The sequence below is a fragment of the Chlorocebus sabaeus genome, chromosome 2 (genome assembly GCF_047675955.1).
Source record: "Chlorocebus sabaeus isolate Y175 chromosome 2, mChlSab1.0.hap1, whole genome shotgun sequence".
In the NCBI taxonomy this organism is placed as follows: Eukaryota; Metazoa; Chordata; class Mammalia; order Primates; family Cercopithecidae; genus Chlorocebus; species Chlorocebus sabaeus.
Genome location: NC_132905.1, coordinates 99,906,512 through 99,920,924, shown reverse-complemented (window position 1 = coordinate 99,920,924; position 14,413 = coordinate 99,906,512). Strand labels below are relative to the sequence as shown.

Sequence of the window (14,413 nt, the reverse complement as noted above, 5' to 3'; positions counted from 1 at the left end):
ATTCACTGTCCTATATCCCTTCATTTAACATTCACGATTGGACCTACGCCATTGGACATAGGTACCATTACCATTCCCACTCCAATAGATGAGGAAACCAAGGCCCAGTGTAGGTAACTTGCCCAGGGGGGCACTGAGCTAATAGCCGAGGTCTGAAGCCTGGCAGTGTGGGCTCAAGTCTGCCCTCTTGATACTGAGCTCGCAGATACGACCACCATTACAACAAAAGCAACATGAGCAGACTGGAGGCAGACTCAGAGCCAGCAACAGTCTTCCCAATGTAAGATATAAATATTTTGATGGACTGTTATTAGGTGCATAAATATTTATAATTATTATATCTTGCTGTATTGAGCCTTTTATTAATATATGATGTCCTTCTTTCCCTCTTGTAACCTTTTCTGATTTAATGTCTATCTTGTCTGGTATTAGTACAGCCACTCTCCCTCTCTTTGGGTTACTATTTGTAAGGCATGTCATTGCCCATCCTTTCACTGTCAATCTATTTACATTTTTGGATCTAAAGTGCATCTCTTATAGAGAGAACATAGTTGGATTTGGCTTTCTAAATCCATTCTGCCAATCTCTGTCTTTTAACAGAGAGAGTTTGGAGAGTTTAATCCATTTACATCTAAAGTAATTACTGATAAATAGGGACTTCTTTCATTTTGCATTTGTTTTCTGCATACCTTATGGATTTTTTGTCCTTAATTTCCAGTATTACTGTCCTCTTTTGTGTTTAATTAATTTTTTGGTGGTGAAACATTTAAATCCCTTTCTCATTCCCTTTTGTATTTATTCTTTAGTTATTTTCTTTGTCGTTACCATGGGGATTGCATTTAACATCCTAAAATTATAACAGTCTAAATTGAATTTATACCAGTTTAGCTTCAATGGTACAAACAAAACTCTGCTCCTTGAGTGGTTCTGGCCCCAACCCTTTTAGTTATTGATGTCACAAAATTACACCTTTATATATTATGTGTCCAAAAGCATAATGTTATTTTTAAATCATTAGTCTCTTAAATTATGTAGAAAACAAAAAGTAGCATTACATACCATTGTTACAGCAATACTAGCTTTTATAATTGTCCATATATTTACCTTTGCTGAGATATTTGGTTATTTATTTATTTATTTATTTTGAGATAAGATCTTGCTCTGTTGCCCAGGCTAGAGTGCAGTGGTGTGGTGATAGCTCACTACAGCTTCAACCTCCCAGGCCCAAGCGATTCCCCCACCTCAGCCTCCCAAGCAGTTGGGACCACAGGTATGTACCACCATGCTTGGTCAATTTTTAAAATTATTTTTATTATATAGAGATAGGGTCTCCCTATACTGCTCAGGCTGGCCTTGAACTCCTAGGCTCAAGTTATCCTCCTGCCTTGGCCTCCCAAAGTGATGGGATTACAGGTATGAGCCACTATGCCTGGCTGAGATCTTTATTTCTTCATACAACTTTGAGTTACTGTCTATCATCCTTTTATTTCAACCTGCAGGACTCCCTTTGGCATTTCCTATAGGGCAGGTCTAGTGGTAATGAACACTCTCAGCTTTTGTTGATCTAATAATGTCTTAATTTCTCCCTTACTTTTAAAGGACAGTTTTGCTGGATGTGGGCTTCTTGGAGGACAGTTTTTATTCTTTTAGCACTTTGGATATATTGGCCCACTGCCTTGTGGCCTTCAAAATTTCTGATCAGAAATCTGCTAATAGTTTTATTGAGGATTCCTTACATGTGATGAATCATTCTCTCTTCTGTTTTCAAAATCTTTGTCTTTGGGTTTTGACAATTTGATTAGAATGTTTCAGTGTGGGTCTCTTTGAGTTCATCCTGCTTGGAGTTTTTTGGGCTTCTTGGATGGTTATGTTCATGTCATTCATCGTATTTTGGAAGTTTTCAGCCATTATTTCTTCAAAAAGTCTCTCTGCTCCCTTTGCTCTCTCTTCTTCTGGGGCTCCTACAATGTTTATGTTGGTTTGCTTGATGGTATCCCACAGGCCCCTTAGGCTCTGTTCACCTTTCTTCAGTCTTTTTATTTCTGCTCCTCAGACTCAATAATTTCCACCGTCATATCTTCAAGTTCCCTGATTCTTTATTCTGCCTGCTGAACTCTGCCTTTGCATTTCTCTAGTGAATTTTAAATTTCAGTTATTGTACTTTTCAGCTCCAGAATTTTTTTGGTTTCTTTTTAAATTTTCTAGCTTTTTACTGATATTTTCATTTGTTCCTACATTGTGACTTTCTCCACATTTTCCCTTAGTTATTTGAGTATCTTTAAGATAGTTCTTTCAAAGCCTTTGTCTAGTAGATTACCACTAAGTCTTTTTCAGTGACCGTTTCTGTTGGTTTATTTTTTTTTCCTTTGAAATAGGAAAGTTTCTTTGTATGCCTTGTGAGATCAGAATCTCTTTCTTCCCCAGAGTTTGCCAGTTTTTCTTGTTTTTATAATTTTGATTGTTGCTGTCTCTGTGCTAAGGATCAGCATAAAGTATAACCTTAAGGTCTCTTTAGGTCTTTTCTGAGCCTGTGACTTCCCCTGAGCATGTGCAATGACTCTTTAATTTTCTCCACATATATGGTTGCTTTTGAGTGTGCTAGTCCTCAATGTCTACCTCTCAAAAGAGTAAAAAGAGAAAAACGAAGGGAGAAAAGGGTGCTAGTCCTTTAAATCTCATGGAAGTCACTTCAACCAGAGGGAGAAGGGCTTGCAATGATGGGGGTAGTTGCAACAACAATGTCTGTGTCAATAGATTTTGAAAGATCTATATCATACAGGATATCTTTTCAGACCACAAAGGAGTAAAGTTAAAAATCAGCAACAAGGACATTTTAAAAAATCACAAAATTAAACAACACCCTGTCAAATAAGCAAGGATCAGAGAAGAAATCACAAGGGAAATTCTAAAATACTTAGAGATGAGTGAACATGAAAACACAAATTTAAAAACTTGTTGGACAGTGAAAGTAGTGCTAAGGGGGAAACTCAGGGCTATACATACTTACATTAAAAAAGAAAGCTCTCAAACAGGAACTTAACCTTACAGTGTAAGGAACTAGAAAAAGAACAAATGAGACTCCAAGCTAGCAGAAAGAGGGAAACAACAAAGATCAGAGCAAAGATAAACAAAATGGAGAATAGACATATGACAGAGAAAATCAATGACAATAAAAGTTGGTTCTTTGAAAAGATCAACAGAATTGACCAGCCTTAAGCTAGATTCTAGACTAAGAAAAAAAGAAGAAACTCAAATTACTAAAATTATAAGTGAAAGTGGCAACATTGCTACCAATTCTACAGAAATAAAAATGACTATAAGAGTGTACTATAAGCAACTATATGTCAACAATTTGAATAACACAGATGGAATGGAAAAATTTCCAGACAGACAAAACCTATCAAGACAAAATCAAATCATGAAGAAATAGAAAATCTGAACAGACATAACTAGTAAGGAGATTGAATCAATACTCAAAAATCTGCTGACAAAGAGCCTCTGGACCTGATGGCTGCACTGGTGAATTCTACCAAACACATAAAGAATGAACACCAAACCCTCTCAAAATGTTCAAAAAACTTGAAGAGAAGGGAACAGTATTTAACTCATTCTTGTGAGGCCAGCATTACTCTGATAACAATACCAGACAAAGATATTACAAGAGAAGAAAACTACAATCCAGTCGTCCTTATGAACATTGATGCAAAAATCCTAAACAAAATACTATTAAGAGTAAACTAAATTCGGTATAATTTGATGCAATTAAATGGAATTTAATGAATTGACCAAGTAGGATTTATTTCTGGAATGCAAGGATAGTTCAACACACAAAAAATATCAATCAATGTAATACACATTAACAGAATGAAGGAGGGAAAAAAAAACTCTCACATGATCATTGCAGTTGATGCAGAGAAAGCATGTGACAAAATTCAATACCCTTTCATGATAAAAACACTTAACAAATTAGGAATAGAAGAAAACTACCTTAACATAATTAAAGCCATATTATATGAAAAAGCCACAGTGAACATCATACTCAGTGGTGAAAGACTGAAAGCTTTTCCTCTAAGGTCAGAAATAAAGGAAGGATGCCTGCTTTCACTACTTCTATTTAACACTGTAGTAGAAGTTCTAGCCAGAGCAACTGGGGAAGAAAAAGAAATAAAAGGCATTCAAATTGGAAAGAAACAAGTAAATTATCTCTGATCACTGATGGTATGATCTTATATGTAGAAAACTCTAAAAATTTCACAAAAACTGTTATAACTAATAAACAAATTCAGCAAAATGGCAGGATACATAGGCAACACATAAAAATCAGTTGTATTTCTATTCACTAACAATGAACAACCCAAAGGAAATTAAAACAATTCTATTTACTATAGTATCACAAATAATAAAATATTTGAAAATTGACTTAGGAGGTGAAAGACCTGTACAATGAAAACTACAAAACAGCCGGGCGCGGTGGCTCACGCCTGTAATCCCAGCACTTTGGGAGGCCGAGGCGGGCGGATCACAAGGTCAGGAGATCGAGACCATGGTGAAACCCCGTCTCTACTAAAAAATAGAAAAAAATTAGCCAGGCGCAGTGGCGGGCGCCTGTAGTCCCAGCTACTCGGGAGGCTGAGGCAGGAGAATGGCGTGAACCCAGGAGGCGGAGCTTGCAGTGAGCCGAGATCGCGCCACTGCACTCCAGCCTGGGCGACAGAGCGAGACTCCGTCTCAAAAAAAAAAAAAAAAAAAAAAGAAAACTACAAAACATTTCTGAAAGAAATTGAAGAAGACATTAAAAAAAAAGACATTCATGTTCATAGATTGGAAGACTTACTATTATTAAGATGTCAATACCACCCAAGTTGATCTAGAGATTTAATGTAATACCTATAAAAATCCCAGCGATTTTTTTCAGAAATAGTGAATAAATCCTAAAATTTAGATGGAATCTCAAGGGACCATGAATAACCAAAAAAAAAAAAAAAAAAAAAAAAAAAAAAGCTGGAGGACTCACATATCCGAATTTCAAAACTTACTACAAAGCTGCAGTCATCAACAGTGCAGCTGTGGCACTGGCATAAAGACAGACATACAGATGAATGGAATAAAATAGAGAGTCCAGAAATAAACCCTTGCATATATGTCTTTCAACCAGGCTGCCAAGACCATTTGATAAAGACAATCTTTTCAACAAACGGTCCTGAGACAAGTAGATATCCACATGCAAAAGAATGAAGTTAGACCCTTACCTAATACCATGTACAAAAATTAACTCAAAATGGATCCATGTCCCCAGATCTTTAGGTTTTAAGACCTAAAACTTTAAAACCCTTAGAAGAAAACACGAGGCAATACCTTGATGACACTGGACTGAGAGATGATTTCTCGGGTATGACAATAAGGGCATAGGCAACAAAAGAAAAAATAGATAAGATTACACCAAAATTTAAAAACATTTTTTGCATCTATTTAGTGAAAGGACACAATCAACAGAGTAAAAAGAACCCAGAGAATGAAAGAAAATATTTGTAAACTGTGTATCTAATAAGGGATTAATATCCAGAATATATAGAGGACTCCTAAAATTCAACAACAAAAAACAATCAACCTGATTCAAAAATGGGTCAAGGACTTAAACAGATATTTCTCCCAAGAGATACATAAATGGCCAAAAAGCACATGAAAAGATCCTCAACATCACTAATCATGAGGAAAATGCAAGTCAAAGCCACAATGAGAGACCACCTCACACCCATTAGGATGGTTAACATTTAAAACAAATAAACCCAGAAAATGACACCTGTTGGTGCAGACGTGGAGAAACTGGACCCTTGTGCACTGCTGGCAGGAAAGCAAAATGGTGCAGCTGCTTTGGGAAACAGTGAGGCAATTCCTCAAAAAAATGAAAAAATCAGATGATCTACAATCCCACTTCTGGGAACATACTCAAAAGAAGTGAAAGTGGGATCTCAGAGAGGTATCTGTGTGGTATGTTCATGGCCACATCGTTCACAGCAGCTCAAACGTGGAAGCAATCCAAGTGTCCAGCAACACACGAATGGGTAAACAAAATGGGGGACATGCATGCAGTGGAATATTACTCAGCCTTACGAGGGAAGGAAATGCTGACCTATGTTACAGTATGGATGAATCTGGAGGATATTAAGCCACGTGAAATAAGCCAGTCACAAAAGGAGACATTTCACACAATTTCACTCATATGAATCACCTAAGTGGCCAAATTCCTGGAAACATAAAGTAGAATGGTGGCTGCCAGGGGATGAGGGAAGGGGTGACAGGAGTTGGCGCTCCTCGGGCTTCAGTCTGACAAGAGGAAAAGAGTTCTGGAGATGGACCTCGGTGATGGCTACATGATACTATGATCGTACTTACTGTCACTGAACTAGCTGCACACTTAAAAATGGTTAAGACGATACATTTTATATTGTATACCACAATAAAAAATTGGGGAAAATAAAGCTTTTTCAAATCAATAAAAAAAAAGAAAAAAAGAAAAACCCCCCAAAACACCCCAAACACACACACACACACATCCATGGCCTGGGCAACATAGTGAGACCCCATCTCTTAGAAAATTAGCTGGGCACAGTGGTGCATGCCTGTAGTCCCAGCTACTTGGAGGCTGAGGTGGGAGGCTCACTTGAGCCAGGGATGTGCAGGTTACAGTGAGCCGTGATTGCACCACCACACTCCAGCCTGGGTGACAGAGTGAGACCCTATCTAAAAAAAAAAAAAAAAAAAATCCAAAAAAACAAAAAACGAACATCCATTGGGAACACGGGGACATCACAAGCAGGCAATGCACATCACTACACACAGTCAGTGATCAAATAGCCCAAATAACCTTGTACTGCACAAAACCCAAAGATATGCAGAACAAACCCCCAACAAGGCATCATTCCTCATCTATGAAAGGAGCAAAAAAAAAAAAAAAAACCAAAAAAACCCAAAGGCAGTGCCCCTATCCATTGTGGAGACAGGTTCCTCGCCACTTCTGGGATGGGCATCTGACGTTTCTGACCTTCTGACCTCTGGACCCAGACGCCGCCCTTCTAAGAGCAGGCGCCCTGTGAGCTGGGAATTCCCACCGCCCCTGCCCATTACAGCTTCCACAGCAGGCCAGGATGGGCCTCTGGGCGGGGCTGGGTGTTTGGATCCTGGGTGAACCTGGGCAGCCCCGTCCCGGCGAGTGCCCCACGGGCTGGGTAGGGCCCCTTCCATGAGCAGCGCCAGGACCCCTGCTTGTGGCAGGTGGGCCCCGCACCAGGTACCCGACTTTGCATAAATGTGAGATAGGCCACAGGAGGCAGCAACTCAACGTGCAGGGCCGTGTTTAAGAGAAAGCATCTCACTGGGCCTTTCTTTCTTTCTTTTTTTTTTTTTAGACAGTCTCGCTCCATCGCCCAGACTGGAGTGCAGGGGCATGATCTCAGATCACTGCAACCTCCGCCTCCCGGGTTCAAGTGATTCTCTTGCCTCAGCCTCCCGAGTAGCTGGGATTACAGGTGCCTGCCACTACACGCGGCTAATTTTTTTATTTTATTTTATTTTTTATTTTTAATAGAGACGGAGTTTCACCCTGTTGGCCAGGCTGGTCTCGAACTCCCGACCTCAGGTGATCTGCTCGCCTCGGCCTCCCCAAGTGCTGGGATTACAGGCGTGAGCCACCGTGCGCGGCCTGTCCTTTCTTAAAATAATCACCAGAGTCGACGTGCAAGGGGCCTTCCAGGCCAGAGCTGTGTTATCGCAAGATAAAGGAGCTCCGCGGATCGCAGGCCCCTCCTTTCTGGGTACCCACCCCAAAGGGAAGGTCCCTTCTCCCGGGATGCCCGAGGCGTGGGCGCCGGGGTCCTGCCAGCACCGCCCGGACGGGCACGGCTCGCCCGCACACCTGCGGCTCCACAGGCGGCCGCTCCGTGTGGTTGCCAGCAGTGGAGACCCGGGCCCAGCGGTTCCACCAGCGCCCCTCGCGGCGTCCCAGGGCGGGTGTGGGCGGCCAGGCAGGGGCTGGGGGTCGCTGGCAGCCCGGGTCCCGCCGCCCTGTGGAGCCGCCTCCGGCTGCAGCCTCTCCGGGGCCTGGCGGGGGCGCAGCGATGGGGCGTCGGGGCCACCCGCGTCCCCGCCCCGCCCTGTCCCGCCCTGTCCCGCCCTCGGGCACCGAAGGCCCCTCCTCCCCCCGCCCGGCCACCCCTTCCCTCCGGCCCGGGGAGAGGCCCTGCGCCCCCGGAGGTCCCAGCCAGCCGGGGCGTCTTCCCCGCGGGCCGGAGCTGGACCCGAACCGCTCGCAGATGCGGGGCCTGGCGGGCCGTGCGGTGCCGGGGTCGTCTCGGGAGCGGGGGTCCCAGCACCGAGCTCGGGCGCAGAGAGGGACCCCCCACCCCGCCCAGGCCGGCTCCGCCCCAGGGGAGGCCGCGGGGAGGTGGCCCCAAGTCGCGGGCCCGAGGGCTCGGACACTGAGACGCGGAGCCACACGGGCGGGCGCGGCCCCAGCCCCGCGGGGAGGAGCCCCGAACTCCCGAACCCCCGCGCCGTCCCTGGGGCTGGAGTCCACCTTCCCGGGGGCCCGAGGGACGGAGCCGCCGCCTTCCCAGGACTCGGGGTCACCCCCGCGGGCCGAGCGGCTTCCAGGGTGCGGGTCCGGGAGGCGCTCACCTGGTCCCGAGGACGCTCCGGTCCCGACGGCCCGAGGCGCGGGCGCCGAGTAAGCAGGAGGGAGGAGACGGCGGCCGGAGCCGCCCCCTTTATACCCCGCCCCGCCCGCCCGGACCCGCCACCAGGAAGCGCTGCGGCCCCGCGGATGGGAGGAGGGGGCGGGGGGAACGGGAGGGGGATGGGAGGGAAGGGGGGACCCTCGAGGGCGGGAGGCGGGAGGAGGAGGTGGCGAGGATGGAGACCCCCCTGCAGCCCGGGCCGAGTTCCCCCGCCATCCCCTGCCCGCCGCTGCTCGGACTTCACGTCCCGGGCCGGCCGCCCGTCGCCCCCGCCCCATTTCCCAGGGTCGACCTGGCCGGGGCTGTGCCCGCCTCCGGGGCCCTGGGTGTTGGGGACCGCGCCCCGCACGCAGGGCCGACGGGGGCCCTGGGACTCGCCCCTCGGTAGGAGCCGCCCTGGGGGGTGCAGGGTTCCCCCCATCAGTCCCCCCAACCCTCCCGTACCCCGTGTCACGTGTCCCGCTTGCTCTGGCCTCCTGTGAGAGGAGAGGCCCCGGGTCAGGAGCTCCTGCAGAAACTGCTGCTCCTGGGGCCTGAGGGTGGGGAGCCGGGATGGCAGGGACAGCAGAGCCTGGGCATGCGGCGAGCCACCCCTGCCACCCTTTTACCGCTGGAAACCACAGGTGGGCTTGGTGCTGGGCCCTGGGACCACCGTGAGGTCCCTACCTGAGCCCAGCCTGGGACAGAGTGACAGGAGTCCCTGGTAGGGCTGTGTCTGGGGTCCCCACTGCCCACCCTGGTCACAGCCCCCCAACCAGGGCCGGGGTTCCTCCTTGAGGTGAGACGCAGGCAGGGTTGGGGAGAGGTCCCTGGGATCCAGGACAGGGACCTCTTCAGAGCTGTCCTGGAAGGGGGTGGAGCAGCTGGGGGCAAGGGCCCTCTTTGGATAAGTAGGTTTGCAGATGGCTGCTTTAGCCCCTTCCCCGGAGGGGGTCCCTGAGCTGCCTGGTGGCCCTTGCCCCAGGAGGCGGCCCCCTGTGTGGGTGTCCTTCGGTCTTCAGGGCCTTCTCTCTCTGCCCCCTGAGGCCAGGCCCTCTCTCGGCATCTTCACCCCCTCTCCTGGTGGATGGTAGGGTGGCCAGGGCAGGGGTCTGTGGCAGTGTCTTGTGTTCCCAGTGTGCCCAGGTGGTGGAACTTCCTAGTGTAAGGAAGGGAAAGCCGCCATGGCAGCTGTCCACCGGGATGCCCAGGAACTTGTCCCCAAATGCCCCTGCCTGCTGTCCACAGGGCCTGCAAGGTCCACCCTGGCCCCAGCCTGGGAGCCAATGGCCTCCCGTCTGTCCTGGTTTCTGGACTCTGGCTGGACCACCTCACAGCTCGTGCCAGCTGTGCCTGCCCCTCCTTTTACGGCCAACCCCTCCATAGCAGCGTCAGCCACTTCTGTCCTCTGCCACCTCCCACGGGCCCTTGAGTGGGTGGTGGTGCCTGGAGCCAGGGTTGTTAAAGGAGAGGTGGTGTGAGTGTGCAAGTGACTATGTGTCCTCTGTGAATGTGAGTGTGTGGTGTGTGTCTGCAACTGAGTGGGTGTGAGTGGGTGGTGTGTGCATCTGTGAGTATGTAGTGTGTGTCCTTGTCCTATACTGAGTGTGAGTGTGTGATGTGTGCATCTGTGTGTGGTGTGTGTCTGTGTCTGAGACTGAGTGTGTGGTGTGTGCATCTGTGTGTGGTGTGTGTCTGTGTCTGAGACTGAGTGTGAGTGTGTGGTATGTGCATCTGTGTGTGGTGTGTGTCTGCATCTGAGGCTCAGTGTGAGTGTGTGTGTCTGAGACTGAGTGTGTGTGGTGTGTGTCTGTGTCTGAGACTGAGTGTGAGTGTGTGGTATGTGCATCTGTGTGTGGTGTGTGTCTGCATCTGAGGCTGAGTGTGAGTGTGTGTGTCTGAGACTGAGTGTGTGTGGTGTGTGCATCTGTGTGTGGTGTGTGTCTGTGTCTGAGACTGAGTGTGAGTGTGTGGTGTGTGCATCTGTGTGTAGTGTGTGTCTGCAGCTGAGGCTGAGGGTGAGTGTGTGTGTGTCTAAGTGTGCCTGAGTGTGAGTGTGTGTGTCGAAGTGTGCCTGACTGTGGCAGCCACATGGTGGCCTTGAGTTCAGGCCTCCTGCCTGCTGCACCTGAGCTCAGCTGACTGTGGGCACCGTGTGCCACTCCCCTGGGTCCACGCTGAGCTCTCACCTGGGCAACTCCTCCTGCTTCCAAGCCAGCAGCTCCCCGGGGGAAGCCAGGCCCCTCCTCACAAGACCAGAATCCTTTAGGGGTTACCTTGGCTCCGATGTTCCCCTCACTCTGGCCAGCACTGTCTAGGGGCACATGCTGGCCGAGGCTCCCTGTGTCTCTTTCACAGGGGTCTCACCTGTGGTCTGAGGCTTCCATCCTCTTTGGCCACCTCCCCAGCATCCTTCACAGACAATGCACTGATAAATCTCCAGTCACGTCAGAACTTTCGTGGCACCTGCCTCTTGGAAGACCCTAATTAACACAAGTGGTGCAGGAGCGGCCTGAGACTCAGCTGGTGCGGTGGCCGTTCCCTGGCCAACACCTAGGACGCCATTCTGGTTGATGTGGGACATGGGTAGTCTTTGGCACAAAGTTAGGGCCCCAGTTAAAGATTTCACCAAGAGTGACCTGGGAAGTTTTCCTGGTGGAAGGGAAGGCCTTGTGGGTGTGGCCGTTTCCCCCTTTCAATGCGTGGGGGACGGTGGGGTTGGACGCTCCACAGAGGGATGAACGGAGATTGCAATGTTACCCATGGTTGCCCATCAGGCTTGGTGTGAGAACAGAGGGCCTCTCTGGTGGCTGAAAAGGAGTCCCATGTCCGGCAGAGGTAGAACTGGTGTGGCTGAGGAGCCGACAGTGACTGTGGGGAGCACCGGGCTCTAGGCATGTTTTGATGCCTGGCCTATGTGAAGACCAGCCTATGATGCTGGTCTATGTGAAGGTCGGGACCCTGGTTGGGAAAACCTGGGACCCTGAAACATGGGCTGGACATCCAGGTGGAAGCCCTGAGGGCATGGCCCTGAAGACCCCTGTCCCCTCAGAGCTTGCAGAGGGACCCCTCCTGCCCTTGGAAGCCAGTACTTCCTCTGTGCTGGAAGATGCTCCAGGGGCCTCCCCAACCAAAGCAGCAGGTGTCCTCACTGGGGGCTGCCCCACCTTGTCTCGGCTGCCAGCAGTGACTAGGGAGAAAGTCCAGGGTAACCTGGATGGGGACCTGCTGGGCCTGGTCAGGGAGAAGAGAGGTTGCATGTCCAGGAGCTGCACGAGGCAGCCAGGACGTGCCTGCAGGAGCCAGGGAGCAGCCCCGGTATTAGATTTCCAGGGTGCTTTATCCAGGGGGACAGAAGAACTATTGAGGTGGAGGCAGTTGCTTGGCACATAGGATTAACTACCTGGCAAGGTCTGCAGGTCGTGGGTCAAAGATGATTCTGGGATGGCTCCCAGAAGCCTGGAGAAGGCTATGGGTTGTGTTGAGCCAAGCTGCCCTGGCAGATGGCAGAGGAAGGAAGAAAGAGGCCGAGGGCAGGGACTCCAGTAAAACATCGTGGTTCCCTACTCCATTCCTGGACTTGAGCTAATTTCCTGTCTGGAACCATTGATTGCGGAGGTGGCCAGGTCACCAGAAGGAAGGACCAGGCAATACCTTGACAAGGATGTTCTGTAGAATCCTGCTGTCACTCAGGTGGCTGCACGCTGGGAAAATCCAGAGATCTTGACGACAAATGGACACGGGATGTGAGTGGACCCTGATACTGGAGGCCCAAAGTGCCACTATGGCCTCCCTCTTAGAGAAGGGGCTGCCGGGGCCAGATAATAAAAGGAATCCTGCTAAAGTGTGGGTCACAGTGAGACCCCTGGGCCAGAAGACCATCCAGTGGCCGCTTCCCTGCCCCCTCAGTACGTAATTATAATTGATGTACTTGGTGGCTGGAGTAGCCATGTATTGGATCCCAGGCCTGTGTGGTAACAGACATCACAGTGCGGAAGCCCACAGGAAAGTCTTTGACACCGTCCCCTTTTCATGGCCAAGAGAGTAAATCACAAACCATGTTGCATCCTGGGAGGATGGCACCACCATTAAAGGCCTCATAGAGGTGAGGGTGGTGGACTGTCATCTCTGTTTAATTCTCTGGCCTGGTCATTGCAAAGACTGATGGATCCTAGAAAGTGACTGTAGACCACTTAGCCTCAACCTGGTAGTAGCTCCAATTGCATCTGCTGTGTCAGACGTATCATTGTAGCAGATTAATGAGGCCAGTGATTGGCCATTGCAGTCTTTGCTATTCCAATTAGAAAAGAGGAGCAGAAAGAGTTTGCATTTACATGGGAGGAACAGCAACACTCATTCCTGGTTTAGTGGCAGGGCCATTCTAACTCTGTCCTCTGTCCTCTCTCCTAATATAGCCTGAAAAGATTTGGGCACCTGAGCAGTCCACCGGACACCACACTGATCCATTACAGTGACGACATTATGGGCAGGAGGAGGACGAGGAGGGTCATGTGCTAAATGAGACATGTTTGCATTTATGGGTGGGAGGTGAACTCTGAGGATTCAGGGACCTAACTTCATGGAAGTTTTTAGGGCACCAGTGATCAGGTTCATACCAGGACATCCTCTAAAGTAAAAGAGAAATTGCTACATCTTGCATTCCCTACATCAAAGGAGGAAGCACAGGGCCTGGCATGCCTTTTTGGGTTCTGAAGGCAACATATTTAAAGGAGGGAGCACCGCTCTGACCCATAGCTCAGCTGACGTGGAAGGTGCCAGCTTCGAGGGGGCCAGGAGCAGAAAATGACTGTCCGAGCAGTCCTGCCACCTGGGCCATGAGACCCGGCAGCCCCTGTGGTGTTGGGGGTGTCAGGGTGGGAGCAGGCAAGTGTGGGGCCGCGGTAAGCTGCAGTGGGAGGGCCAGAGCCCCTGGGTGTGGGTGGAGGCCGTGCCACCTGTAGAGGAAGCTGCTCACCTTTAGAGAAATGCTTCCTGTGGCCCGAGCGGGTGGAGCAGCCCAGCCGGGCATCTCTGTGCACACCAGGACCTGACTTCAGGATCAGGGGAGGCTGGGCACTTGCTTTGGGGCCTTGCCAGGACCCGACAGTTTCCACCCTATTCTTCCCATGAAGGGGCCTCGGTGATGGCTGCCATGTTGGGTTTCTGTTTGTCTCTGCAGATGGCAATGACAGTAGTAGTCCCCTGGCAGCTGCACACCCCTCTCTAAGAACCCCGGCGTGCCACCTGCCAGAGCCTGCAGCTCCCACATCCCTCTCATGCCTCCAGCACAGCCCTGCCACCACTTCAGAGGAAGCTGAGGCCAGAGCGCTGAAATAACCTGCCCAAGACTGCGCAGCTTGCTGGCAGAGGAGCAGAGCCCGCGGCACGGCCTCTGTGTTACACTGCGGGCCCCAAGGATGAGGACTGGCCTGGTGTCCTCTGCAGAGCAATGCCTGGCACAGAGCGGGCCCTGACTGGGGCTTCTGAGTCACTAAGTCCCTGTATGGGGCCCCAACTGATGCAGGCTCTGTGAGGTCCCAGGATTCTGTGGAGATTCACAGGGGACCTGAGACCCTCAGAACTGACCTCTGAATTCAAGCAGGGGTGACTCCTGTGCTTGGCAGGGAGGATGATCTGTGGGATCTGTGGGCTTTGACCTCACACTACTGCAGCAAAGCCCGGAGGCCTCACTTTTTCATGAA

General features: G+C 49.7%; 1 protein-coding gene across 2 annotated transcripts in view; it reads right to left on the bottom strand.

The window, feature by feature from the left end:
* Positions 1-8,759, bottom strand: part of COL6A2 (collagen type VI alpha 2 chain) — a 34,356-nt gene extending 25,597 nt beyond the window's left edge. For both annotated transcript variants that reach the window (XM_007970689.3, XM_007970695.3), the window contains exon 1: positions 8,674-8,759. The gene's annotated coding sequence lies outside the window, so the exon portion shown is untranslated. The remainder of the gene's footprint in view (positions 1-8,673) is intronic.
* Positions 8,760-14,413: the final 5,654 nt, after the last annotated feature.